The following is a 14,444-nucleotide window of genomic DNA, read 5'->3' as shown; positions in this document are numbered from 1 at the left end:
AGCAACCTAAATTAAATCAAAATTCAATATTATAAACGATTAAAAAAAACAAAATATAGTTACAATTAAGCATAAACCTCTCTCGCATGTATAATTTCTATGTCCGGTGTGTATGTGAGATAAAGAAAGTTATTAGATGACTATAATAACATAAGGCCAATAAGTAAAGCATTTCTAGGCACATACAGAACATTTTGACACAAAAGGAAACCTCTTTCGCCAACCGACAGTAACTCTACTGATAAATGAACAATAATATTAAATAGTAGCTTTCAAATGACTAATTGAAAAAACTGCATAATTAAATAACACAATGTTAATAAACTGATATATATATATATATATATACCAGAATCACAATACCCGGATCTAGTTTCCAGTTCGCACAACTACAATGGCATCAAATTGAAAGACATTAATTAAATAAAAACGAAGGTGTAACTTACACTTAAGAGTAAATCTTGAGAAAGGAATCAAAAAGACTGGTGCAAACTCATTTGTTTTTCTTCAGATAAAAACTTTAACAAGAAAGGAATCAAAATCAATGAGTTGTTTATTGCATTTACATCATCAATAAACAAAATGATGTTTGAAAATTAGAGAGGAAATGAGGTTGTTAGTTTTACGAGACTGCCATTTTGAGTTTTGAGCATTCAAGTTTGCAGTAGTGAGTGAAGTGAGTGAGAATAAAATGTGTTATATATTTCAGACAAGAAGACCGAAAATGTAGGAGACCGAAATGTGTTAATGGAAGCATACCTTAATTGGAACTCGAGAGAGAGAGTGAAGTCAAGAGAGCTCAGGTGGTCGTTAATGGCGATGGAAGTTGGGTTTTAACAATAGTCGATCCCTCTCTTTTTTTTGTAGATCTGTTTTTTTTTTTCTTTTTTTAAGAAGATGAGAACGAAATAACGTGAAATTTTGAAATATCGGTTTTATCTGTGAATTAGATCTTCAGATCTTGAGGGCGAGATCGGACGGCTGAGGCAAAGAGTAAGATAAGAGTGTCACTATAAGAGTGGCACTCTAGACAAACCGTATATATATATATATATATATAAGGAGTTAGAGAAAGTGAAAAAGAGAAACAAAAATACAATGAATGTGGGTGCTTTTGCAAGAGTGAGAGTTCTAAGAAAAGTAATGGAATATAGAAAAAAAAAATGGCATACATTGGCGAGCACATCTAACTACAACCTAGTCAGGCAAGAAAAATGGATGATATTGATGATAACAAAATAATACTTACAACAATTAAGAAAAATGGTAGAGTAGTTTCATGAAAAGTACCTGCGAGAAAAGTTGTTGAAGTACTTCATGCAAGGGATCATTGGAACCACTTTTTGCTTCAATGAATTTCCTCAAAAATATATCAAACCATTGAAAGTCATTACCACATTCAGTGCAGTTCAAAAACTTTCTACCTTCATTTTCATTTTCATTTTTTTTATTTGATGTATATAGCTTTCTGAACCCTTCACAATTCACCTTTTTGCAGGTTAGATATTGCTTAGATATCATTGATGAGACTTCCGCATCTTCCAACTTTTGGAGGTCCCCACAACTAGAACATATTACATAACACTTCTCCCGTGATGACTTGGCTTGGCTTGGTTATCGTAGGCATCTAATGCCCGAACACTTGCATATATAGCCTAGTCTCGAATCTCGACACCCAGCAACAAATAAAATCCGAATGAGAGGTATCAACACATAACTTGCAAGTTTTTTCCTCCGTCTACATCCAAATAGCATAGAGATAAGAAATTGAAAGAACATATTAAATCTATAGTTAAAGACAATAAAATTGCTTGGTACAACTGATTTATTTTCATTTTAATTTATTTACATGATTTATTATTTTAGAGGTCGTCCTTAACTTTGTTCGGAGTAAGCAAATAAAACGAGTAAAAGAATGGACTTGGTCTCAAGTTTTGTTGTTAGACGATGAGATTCGAAGTTGCTTGAAAAGATTCAAGGGTTTAATAGGAGTGTGCACTAGTACCGATTTACCTTCCCTTGTTTTCACCTACTTAAGTAGTCCTAATGAATTAATAAGTCCTAAGAGTTTGATCGTTTTAAAGTTTTAAAAGGACTATCAAGATGCAACTGTGCAGTATGTGACTCTTTCTCCCTCATGCAATACCGTAACCTACATTTGAAATTCCTTCCTTAGACCTTTTTCTTCTTATGTGGTGGTTGTCAAAACTAGATCACTTATTTACGGCTCACAATGGGTTGGATCGGTATGGATATGTGCAATTCCAAAACCGTTTCGCTTTTCAACAATGCATATCCAAAACCGGACCGGACTTGATTAGAAGCTTGAGTTAAAGAACTAAAACCGAACCGATTTTTTTTTCTTGACTCTGGATCAGATCCATTCCGAACCAATAAACTTAATTTGGACCGGGTGGACCTAGTCTTTTGTAATTGAATCCTAATTTATGTTACATATAAACATTGGTTTTTTTTTTTTTTTTTTTTTTTTTTTTGCAAAATATAAGCACAGTACATAAATCCATAAGGCATAACACATTAATTAAAGAAGAAAAGTTTCATTATTTAATCATAAGTCATTACATGAGCTTACAACCTTGAGTTCTATCAACTCTTATTATTTATTATTTTTTAATGGTGCATGTCACAAAAGCCTATTACAAATGTTTATTACGAACAAAAAAAAATGTCACTGGGGACTGTATACACCCCTGTCACTTGATGAATGTTTATATAGTGGAGGAAAATTAGGATTTTGGAAGAATAAGGATCAAAATTTCATCCATTTGTTTTTGCAGAACCAGTCCAAAATGCAAACTACCTGTCCCAGACCTGTTTTTATTGGTTCGGATCGGCTATCGGTTCTTACCCGACCCATTGCCAGCCCTACCCTTATCATAGTTAATGTTAAAGATAATGAAATTGATTGTTAATGTATGCTCTATGTATACATTTGATGACGGGTATGTCTGTCACACTCATCCATTTTACTTATTTAATTTATGAAAACTTTTTAAACTATTTTATTCATCACCCGGGATGGTTTGGGAGTTGCTTGTAGTGCGAGAGCGTTAATGTTTGGGTCTTTTAGGTTTTGGTCCTCCTAAATAATTGCTATTTGGGGTTTGGTTCGCACTAATCGGCTTATTAGGTTTTGATTCTCCAAACTAACAGTCGACCAAGTTCAAGTTGACTATTGGTATTTTGTAAATACCCATCATACCCTTACATGTGTGAGGCACGTGTCAACTTGGTTAACTGTTAGTAAGGAGGACCAAAACATAATAAAATTATTAGTGCGGACCAAACCCCAAATATCAATTATTTAGGAGGACCAAAACCTAAAAGACCCAAAAAAAATAAACACGTGTCAATATCGATTAGTTTAGGAGGACCAAACCCCAAATATTGATTATTTAGAAGGACCAAAACCTAAAAAAATCCAAAAGAAAGTGGAAGAGTTTAGTTTAGTTTCCTGTTTTTTTCCTACCGTATTTTTAAGATTGTGATAATACACATGTCTGTATACTAATGGTTTATATCAAGTTAATCTATACAGTATTATGACTGCTAGGTTCCACTGTGTAAAAAAATCATGAAATACGGTTAGATTCAAAAAAATAATAATACAAAAATTTCTTAACCGACACTCAAAAGAGGCAATGTTAATTTGGTTGATTGTTAATCAGGAGGACCAAAGCCTAATAAGCTGATTAGTGCGAGCCAAACCCCAAATACCAATTATTTATGAGGACCAAAACCTAGAAGACCCTTAAATTTGAGATAGTTCTCTTTATGCGGAATCAATTATTACAATGACTCACAAGTGATGTTGCAGGTATTTTGTGAAGGCTGGTTATGCAGTTATCTTTCTACATTGACGGTGAATATTATTTCTTACAAGATTTTGAGTGTAGGTTAAGAAATTTGTGTGCTATTATTTTCTTGAATCTAATCGTATTTCATTATTTTTTTACACAGTGGAACCTAGCCGCCATACTGTATAGATTAATTTGATATAAACTATTGTTATACTGACATGTGTATTATCACAATCTTAAAAATATGGTAGGAAAAAAATAGGAAACTAAACCAAACTCTTCCACTTTCTTTCGGGTTTTTTTAGGTTTTGGTCCTCCTAAATAATCAATATTTAGGGTTTAGTCCTCCTAAACTAATCGATCTTGACACGTGTTTATTTTTTTTTGGGTCTTTTAGGTTTTGGTCTTCCTAAATAATTGGTATTTGGGGTTTGGTCTTCACTAATCATTTTATTAGGTTTTGGTCTTCCTGACTAACAATCAACCAAGTTGACACGTGCCTCACACTCGTAAGGGTATGATGGGTATTTACAAAATACCAACAGTCAACAAACAATCAACTTGGTTGACTGTTAGTCAAGAGGACCAAAACCTAATAAGCCGATTAGTGCAGACCAAACCCCAAATACTAATTATTTAGAAGGACCAAAACCTAAAAAACCTTTAATGTTTTCATCAAGGGAGTCCAATCCTAAAAGAGATGTAGATTGTCAAAAATCATACTCTTAGCCAGGGCCACTAACTAAAAATGATGAAAGATAATTATCAGACAATTATTCGGACCACATGAATGCATGATTGTATATGTTTGGTTGAAGATTTGTACAATCTTTTTTTTTTTTTTGCATGGTAAGCAGAAATTATATAAAAAAGAAAACATTAAAAAATTGTGTGGTTTGGACATATAGTCTAACCATTCTCAAGCTAGGTACATTGAAACAACTTTTACATGGTTTCATACCTCACTTCACATCTCATATCTAAAGAAAATCTGGAAAGGAGCTTCCCAATGTAGTAGCCATGGTGGTTTACCCTCATAAATTTGGGCTTCATTCAACTGGAGGGTTACACCAGTTTTGGCTATGACGTCTGCAGAGAAGTTGCCCTCTCTAAAAATCGAGGTGAACAAAATAGACTGAATTTTGGTACAGCTATTCCTCCATCTTGGCTGCAAGTCCCATGGAACTCTCCCACTAATGTAGGCTTTGATTGCCGGTTCAGAATCAGATTCAACCCATAACCGAAACCATGCCTTACTAATAACCAGCTCTATGCCTTCAATGATAGCCCGACATTCAGCCCTAAAGTTGGATCCAATCCCGATATTCTTGCATAAAGACAGCTTAAAAACACCTTCCGAATCTCTGAATGTAACCCCAATACCAGACGGTCCTGGATTGCCAAAGGCAGCACCGTCAGTATTTAACTTCATAACAGTTTGCTCCGATGGCACCCATGAACATTGCTTTGTTGTGGGCGCATCTCTCAGCCTGTTTATTAAGTTCCATGCTCGCATTGTAGCCACATCCCTGTTAGAAGAGTTGTTGCTTGCTTTCGATAGATGAGAGGTGGTGAGGATGTCATACTGTATCGAGTGCTTACATTCATTGAGATTTGTCTTCTTTCCCTCAAAGTTGATCTGGTTTCTGTGTTTCTAAAGAACGACCATGCCACCCATGATAGCTGCATTCCATAAGTGTTTAAGTCTGGCACTCCAAAGCTTGGAAAATTTAGACGCCTACGAGAAGGATCGAAGGGTCTGATACACTTCAAACTTAGCTGCAGTCCACTTCCATAGCCTCTGAGAAAATTGGCATTCCCACATGATGTGTTTTAAAGTTTCACAATGCTTCCCACATAACCTGCATATAGAAACTAGATGAACACCTTTCTTCTGGATGACTTCGTCTGTTGTCGTACACCCCTTAAGTATTTTCCAGGCTGTAGCAGCCACTCTTGGATGTAAATGTGAGTTCCACACAAGCCTATGCCAGGCGATAGTAGTTCCCTGCTTCCTGATGGTTTCATGGGCTGATTTGCAAGAAAAGGATCCCTTAAGATCAGGGCACCATACCAAGTAATCGAGAGGTTGTAAAATGTCTCGAAGAACCCTCGTCATGTTTAGACCAGCAGAACAGAGTATAGACGAGAGAGGCGTCAGTATGACTTATTCATTAGTATTCAGCAAAGAACTCACCTTGGCAGTGCATCCCCTTAAGTTATAGGAGCTAAGGTTTAATACCGATTTTATGGATGTTGATTGGAGCCAATTGTCCCTCCACAAATCAATCTTTTCACCGTTAGCCACCACCCATTGACTTCTAGGAATAATCTCTGAAAGTGCCGCCTTAATGCCGCCCCAAACAGAGGACATTTTGTAGTACTCAATGATGTCACCCCAATTGTTTCTATACTTATGCTGCATAAATGTTGCAAAGTCGTCTGCTTCACTTAAGAACTTCCAGGCTAGCTTCATCAACATTGCTTTGTTGATGTCCTTCAATCTCCTAATACCAAGTCCACCTTCAGAGCAGGGTTTGCAGACTTTCTCCCAGCTGACAGTCGTTGCTCTTTTTTTTTATGCATCCCCAGCCCATAGAAAATTTCGGATACATGTCTCTGCTTCTTTGATCAACCGAGATGGCCATTTGTATATGGCCATATTGTATATGGGAATACTATTGATGACAGACTTGATCAAAATGCATCTTCCTTGGAAAGACAACATACAACCCTTCCAACTAGAGAGTTTCTTCTTTATCTTATCCAGAACAGGATAGATAATGGAATTAGTGACTCTTCCCTGGGTTAAGAGGACTCCAAGGTATTTTTCTGGTAAACAACCCTCAGAGATGTGAAGTTCCTGCATAGTTCTAACCTTCCTGAGATTAGAGAAATCACCAAAGAAAATCTTGCATTTCGCTTTATTCATGAATTGGCCAGAGGACTCTTGATATCTCTCAAGAAGGGAATTAAGATGTCGAATACCTCTAAAATGGCCATTTGCGAAAATGATGATATCGTCAGCAAAAAACAAGTGGCTAGGAGCTGGACATCCTCTCAGAGATACCATAGGCTTTAGCATTTTCTTCGCTGTGAGATCAGTTAATCCTCTGCTTAGAACGTCTTCAGCAATTGCAAAAAGGAGAGGGGAGAGAGGGTCACCCTGTTTCAAACCTCTCTCCATATGAAAGAAACCAACCGGTCCTCCATTTACCATAATGGAGATTTGTGCCGAATGAAAAATAGAGTGAAGGCATTGCATCCATCCTTGCGAGAAGCCCAAAGCAGTTAGGACTTTAAAGAGAAATTCCCATGACATGGTATCATAGGCCTGGGAAATATCGATCTTCATAGCAATATTACCTCCATTTCTTTTGAGTTCAAGCTCATTCATTAGCTCAGAAGCCAAGGCAATACTACTTTGGGAGCATCTGCCCGGAACAAAACCCACTTGTTCCTTTGTTATAATTTTATCAGCAATCATATTCAACCTCCGTTGCATAAGTTTGGTGATAATCTTGAAGAGAAAGTTACCCATGCAGATGGGTCGGTACTGGCTGAGTTTGCGAACACTTTTCTCTTTTGGGATGAGAGTGATAAAATTGGAGTTAAGGCCGCTAGGGAGGAACTTGCTGATGAAGAAAGATTGAACTGCCATGCAAATGTCAATCTTAATAATACTGGAAGCCGTCGGGACCAGGAGAGCTATTAGCATTCATGCTAAAGACAATTCGTTCAATTTCCATGTAATCTGGAGTTTTTGAAAGGTTATAATTATCCTCCTGAGTTATGAGTCTAGGGATTAGACCCATAAGTTGATCATCGGGGAGGATGGGAGCTGCTTTGAATTTGTCTTTGTAGAACTGGACAATGTGTTGTTTAATTTGATCCTGATCAGTCATAAGAGTCCCCTCCTCTGTTTGAAGTTCAGTGATCAAAGATGCTCCCTGTCGAAGCCTGTATATGTTGTGGAAGTATTCAGAATTTCTGTCTCCTTCCTCATCTGTTTTAATTCGGCTTTTCTGCTTCAGAACCTTTGCTCTGTTATCCCTTGCAATGTCTAGTTCCACTTCCTTATGAATCACTTGAGAAATGAGAGATTCATTATCAATGTCTTCTGCCAGTATCTGAGCACTTATTAAAGCTTCTTGTGCCTTTCTAATGTTAATATCAACATTTCCAAAAACATCGTAGTTCCATTTTTTGATATCTTTTTTCAATCTCTGAAGCTTCCTCATTGCTCGTTGTAGGGGGCCTCCTTCAACCCCTTGGTTCCAGCTGTGGGTGACTAGTTCCATGAAAGAAGGGTGCGTGAGCCAGACTTTGAGGAATATAAAAGGTGCATTAGTAGGCTTGGGGATGCTAGGAGAACTCCCAACGAGAAGAGAGTGATCCGAGGCTTGTCGAGGCCCCACTAAGTACTTCCAACCAAAAAAATTCAGGTTCCAAGCATCATTAAAGAAGACTATGTCCAGTTTCGATAAGACTCTGAGCGGTCCCCTTCTGTTATTACACCAAGAAAACTTTAGTCCTTCAAAATTAGCTTCAATAAGATTGCATGTATTAACAAAAGAGTTAAACTCCTGCATTGTCGCTCTGTTAGGGGGATTGGTGCCTTTCCTTTCCTCATATCTAAGAACAGCGTTGAAGTCTCCTGCTAAAAGCCATGGACTGCCATTATTCAACAGTATGAGCTGGTCCCAAAGCCTACGTCTATGCACCAGAGAACAATTTGCATGGACAAAAGTTACAACAACATCATCTGCTAGAACAGTTATTTGTTGATCTGAGGAACTAATGAGGGTAACCTTTAGCTCAGTTCTGTAGAAAACCTAAATGTTCCCAATTCTGGCAGGATTGTCATTGTGTAAGCAAACACCATGATATTCATTGCTTATGCCTTTTGTGGACAGGAAGTCCAGCTGAGGTCGAATAAGAGGTTCAACAAGACATACTAAATCGGGATTATGAGACTGAAGGAGTTCTTTCAATCGATCAATACCCTTATCTTTCCTAGCACCTCTTATATTCCAATAAATGATCTTCATTGGATAAGTGGTTGCTCAACTAGGCTTTGTGACCTGGTAGAAGGATGTGAAGTCAGATCCGGTAGATGCACTTCAACTTTTCTTCTTCGCATTTTTTTTTGGCACAGCTGCCGGCGTGGTGGTGACAGTATCCTCAACAAGGTCTGCCCATCTTTGCCTCACCACAAGGGCTTCTGACGTTATCTGGATTTGGTCCGAGTCATCATTTGTTAGGATCTCAAAAGAGTTACAGGTACTCAGTTGTTCACCAGGGGAACCTATCAAACTGCTTGTGGGTGGCACAGTGATCTGTTCAGATCCAATAGGCACTTGCTCCATAAGATGGGTATCATTCTCCACTGCTACAGTTGGTACGGGATTTTCCACTATAGTTTGCTCATTGTTAACTACTACTGCAGAGGTTTCTGTAGGCACAGATATTCCACCTTCAATAGGGCCAGAAGTCACCACCTCCGGTGGCTCTTGGGTAGGATTAGCTGCGTGCACACAAGCACGACTACCACCACTTGTTGATGTTGCATTTACTCCCGTAATCACGACCTCTTTATTATGTTGTCTCCATCTCTTCTTCTGCCTTTTTGACATAGTTTCGTATTCAGTTGCTTTGTCAGCCACTGTTTTACTAGCTTTGTGTAAGCTATCTCGAGCATTCTTTTCTTGTTCCCTGTGTAAGTGTCTACAGTCGGTAATCAAGTGACCAACTATCTTACAGTTGTTACAAAACTTTGGGAGCTTGCCCACCTTCACTTCTTGCCAGAATTCAATGTTTTGGTTCTCCACTTCAACAAGGATTTGATCAGGAATTTTTTCTTGCCAAGTCTATATCCACCTGGACGCTAGCATAATATCCCATGTCACGCTCAATAGAATTTTTGTCCACCTGAATAGGGGAACCCAGGGTTCTGCCCATTGCCATTAGTATATCCACTTCCCAGTACTCCATACTTAGTCCAGGGAAACGAACCCATACAAGAGCTGAAGAATGCTTGTGTTTTTCAACGCTGATGGGATGTCATAGGGAGTTTGTACATAAGATTTGTACAATCAGAAGGATTGTCATAGGGAGTTTTCCCTTTTGATGGTATTCATTCACAGGCACTTGCTTGTGTGTTTCATATATTGAATTATTATCTATTTGTTTTTTGTTTTTGTTATTGTAATTGATATTTAGGATGGGATGTTTCATCCTACACATTTATTTCGTTCTAATCTCTTTAATTAATCGATTATATCTGCAAGATCCCTTCTTTTTCTTTTAGTTATAACCCAAAAGTAACAATAATAAAGTTTGGATATATAAGAGCGTTCATTGTCCTTACACTAGTTTTAGACCGACTCTAATTGATGCATTAGCATGGAAATTTCTATTTTAGCTATAGTTATTAGTTACGTTATATTTTAACTAAAGAATAGTTTTATCCGTAGTTTCTATTTTGGTTTTCAAATAGAATTAGGAACAATGATTATTATATAAAGACATCTAGGCGTTCATTGTTAGATGGTTGTTATTGAATATTCTTTATTTCTTCATGTTTAAAGGTTTAATCTCTAGTTTTATGTGTTTGTTATATTAATCATAATTGATGTTTATCGATTGTTGAACAAAGCTTCTGCAAACGTACAAGATACATCATTAATGGTTTCCCTTGCTACAAACGTTTTCCGCAATAGGGACATGCAATTGAGGGACACAATTTGGCCATCTAATAGAGCAAAATTACAACACCACTAGAATTGCACAGTTGGAGAAGTAAGAAAATTTGCCCACCACTTTTACTTGGATGGGGCAAAGATTCAACAACAGACAAAAACAATAAAGCAAATACCAAACGCCACTCTCAATGGCCTGTATAAATTTGAATGTTATTACTACACCCCAATGGGAGAGGTGTCTGCGCAAAGGCTACACGCCAATGGGAGTGGCCTGCATCTTTTCAACTTTTACTACAAATTTGAGGTACAACATAAGCGGTTCAAAGTATGGTATTGTAGCAAACAATTGGACACTACTTTTCTTTACCAGAAAATTAGTTTAAAGGAGTCCGTTAAGAATTGTTTGGACTCCAAAGCCAGAGGCATAATATTTTTAGTTTTTACATCCAAGTTTGACCAAAACCAGAATTCGACACATGCCAACCCACTTCTGGAAGTAAAGGATAAGAATACCCTTTTTATTTATTTGCAACTACTGGATATAACGAGATTTCCTCCTCCATAATCTCTTAAAATTTTATAAATATTAAAATGCACTTGATTTAATCCATTTTAACTCAATAATTAAGTTATTTGAACTCAACATTTTAAAATAAATAGTCGAGAATTCACTTAACTTATAATAACATACTTTACATTTTAAAATGCATATGGTGTAAAAACTTAAAAATTGCTACGCCTCCTATATTGTAGAGGCATTTGACGCTAGACCCTAAGCATAAACCCTACACATCTGGACACTAAACCCAAAATTCTTATAAACTAGACACTAAGCCTAAACTCTAAACCTTTACAAACTAGACCTTAAGCCTAAACCCTAAACCTTAAGACATTAGCCCATAACCCCCTGTAAACTAGACCTTAAGCATAAACTCTAAACTTCTAGACACTAAACCATAAACCAACTCGTTGCATTTCATAGTAGTTGGTCGAGCCCACATCATAATAAAATACATTTTGTATCTGCATTTTAAAATGCATTGTGCATATGCACTTTAAAATGTGTAAGCAAGTTTATAATGTGGGTGCATCTACATTTTAAAATGTGTTATGCATATGCATTTTAAAATGTCAAGTTTATAACGTAGGTGGTTTAATTTTTTTGTGGTTTTTGTTTGTGACATACCATATTAAAATGAAAACCACGTGGTTATAAGTGAATTCTATTACTTTATTTTTAGTGAAAATATTTGGTAGTTATTTAAGAGTAAAAGAGATAATAAAACGGTTATAAAACTCAATAACTAAATTGTCCACTTCCACAAAAACGTGGATAGTTATAGTCAAAGCCTGAAAATCCTATTTTTTCCTTGTACAAATAGTTTTCACTATCTAAAAAAGGTAAATAGTAGTAAATCTATAAAAATAATATTCTTCAATCTTTTAAAGGAATCCCTTTTAAATGCATACTTTTCTAAAACAGGCTTTCTAACCCAATTTCTTGTTTTCTTTACCGTGTATATACACGAAGAAAACAAGAAATTGGTATATATAGGATGTGGCTCTTTTGCAGCTAGCCTTATGCCATAGAGGGTGGTCAACTGGAAAATGTTATAAGATCAACGAAGATAGATCTCCTCAATGCTAGTCTTAGCTCTTATTTGAACTAATCTTATACAATTAATAGGTTATTTAGAATTTTCAAAGATTTTAGAGTTATGTAAAAGATTCCTAATCAATAATTATCAAGATAACAAAATTATCAAGAGGTTTTAAGATATGGTAATTAATTCTTTTTAGCATACATTTCAACGCACGAGTACAAGTGATTGATTTACCATGACTAAGAAAATTTCACTATAGAAACTAATATCGTCCTACCTGAGAATTTTGACCTTGCTGATTAGCCATTGCCTCGTTTGTACCAGACACTTCTCCACCTTTCACAGAGCCCTTGGTGTCTCCCTGTTAAAAATCATTGTGTAAAAGGAACTATCCCAAAAAAGTTTTAAAGAAAATTTAATAAAATAATTTTCAAAAAAATAAAATAAAAAATACATCCATCTGCAACAATTTCCCCAATGCAACATTTTCCCAAAATCAACAAGATTCAAAAATATCCTTAGACACAAAAGTGTAAAATCTAATACTTTTAATATGTTTAGATTCAAACTCACAAACTAAATTTATACCGCTACTCGTGATCTTATTATAGATTTACCGAAACCCAATCAAACAACAAAAACAATAGGCAGCATGGACATGAAAAATAATGTTCTTATATCAGTTTATTTATGAGAACAAACAACTATAGATAAGTCACAATAAAACTTTATACTGATAAACTAACCTTCATCTTGTACTGACTCTTTTCAATTGGAAACTTAAACGTGCATACATAGTACAGACACATATATATATAGGGGTTATGCTATTACTAATTCTAATAAATTCTTAATCCCATTCTTAATTAAACCCGGCTTCTATTTCAATACCACTTCTTTAACTTCCTTATTCCACCACAATTCCTAATTAAATCTAAGTAACTAACTCTAACAAAAATAAAAAGAACAAAAACAGGGCATCCTTTGCCAAAAAAAAACAAAAAAATCGATTAAGCGCTAGAAACCATAAAATAGAAAGAGAGGATGTGTGTTTTTCTTCAATTCCTTTTGTTGAATGGAGTAAAATTATCAATAGCTAGAATATAGACACAGTGAAAAGTTCCACTGTAACTTTCCGAACAAACTTGTTCGATAGGTTTGAATTGTGTGTGACAAACGCTCATGGTGGGAAAATTATACCACATAAATACCTCGTCAATGTTTCCAGACTACCAAACAGAGCGTAAAAAAAGATCTTCTTTTTTCTAGATGGACATGACTGAAGATGGAGAAAAAGGTGATCAAGGGAGCAGTATATGCAAAACCATGAGAGAGAGAGAGAGAGAGATTACCTAAAAGAAAAGACAAAAGTGAGGAAGGCTTGTTTGGTTGTTCGTAAACTGGCGCTAGAGGCAATTGATGATATTTTTGCTTTGTTGGGAGGGAGACTGGAGGAAGAGAGACAGAGGGTTGAAACTGTCATAATATATTAGCCTGTTTTTAACCGTTTCTCACTGCATTTCTATTGCTTTCCGATTCTAGCACGCATTCAGAGTCCTATTATCCATTTTTCCTATTCAATTCTCATCCGTTTGGTAGTTGGTAGTTGGTACACTCCATTCAGTGATTTCAGTCATTCCATTCCTGTTATTATGAATTAATGATTATTGCTACAGTTATGTAGAGGCCCACCAGTCCACCATAGTCTACTCACATAACTTTCATCCTATTGTCTTCAGATACTTGTATTCCCACTCTTAAGTCTTGATGACTACGCTTCGGTTTTCCGCTTTTTATATTGTACGTGGTGGTGATCTATCTATCTATTATAATAAAATAAAATGGAAAGACAAAAAGTGGTTGGGATTTTATGGGGATCTAAGTTTGATAGGTGGCAGATGTACGTTTTGAATTGTTTTGAAACATCTTTGAGTAGTCTTTTAAAACACATTAAATGTAAAAATATCAATTAAAGTTGGAATAAAGGCATAAAATAATTCTAAACTATTAGCTTTAATTTGTTAAATGTAACAGTTGTGATTAAGGGTCCAAAACACAATTTGTGAGTTAGCACATTAAAACATTATATATTGTTGATGGGTTTGTGGGTTGGGCCTCTAATAGACTCTTCGTTACCTCTCATAAAATGGACTTGCATCCAATACTTTTCCTCTCCCATATGGCTAAAGTTTCCTTTTTCTTCACCAAAAAATCAATTGGATTATTCAAGACACAGCCGTTACTCCCACTTCCTCTCTCATACTTATTAAGAGTTAGAGCACCAGTGATCTTTTTGCCACCTTTAGACACACAAA

General features: G+C 36.0%; 1 long non-coding RNA gene across 1 annotated transcript; it reads right to left on the bottom strand.

Moving 5' to 3' along the window:
* Positions 1-1,273: 1,273 nt before the first annotated feature.
* Positions 1,274-13,644, bottom strand: LOC147474846 (uncharacterized). Its single transcript, XR_015207307.1, has 3 exons — positions 13,482-13,644; positions 12,407-12,490; positions 1,274-1,738 (listed from the first exon to the last, which is right to left on the bottom strand). It is a non-coding gene; the product is annotated as an uncharacterized LOC147474846 (long non-coding RNA).
* Positions 13,645-14,444: the final 800 nt, after the last annotated feature.

This window comes from Coptis chinensis, chromosome 9 (genome assembly GCF_015680905.1).
Source record: "Coptis chinensis isolate HL-2020 chromosome 9, ASM1568090v1, whole genome shotgun sequence".
NCBI classification, from domain to species: Eukaryota; Viridiplantae; Streptophyta; class Magnoliopsida; order Ranunculales; family Ranunculaceae; genus Coptis; species Coptis chinensis.
The sequence above is the reverse complement of the archived record's forward strand: the minus strand, read 5'-3'. Positions and strand labels throughout refer to the sequence as shown.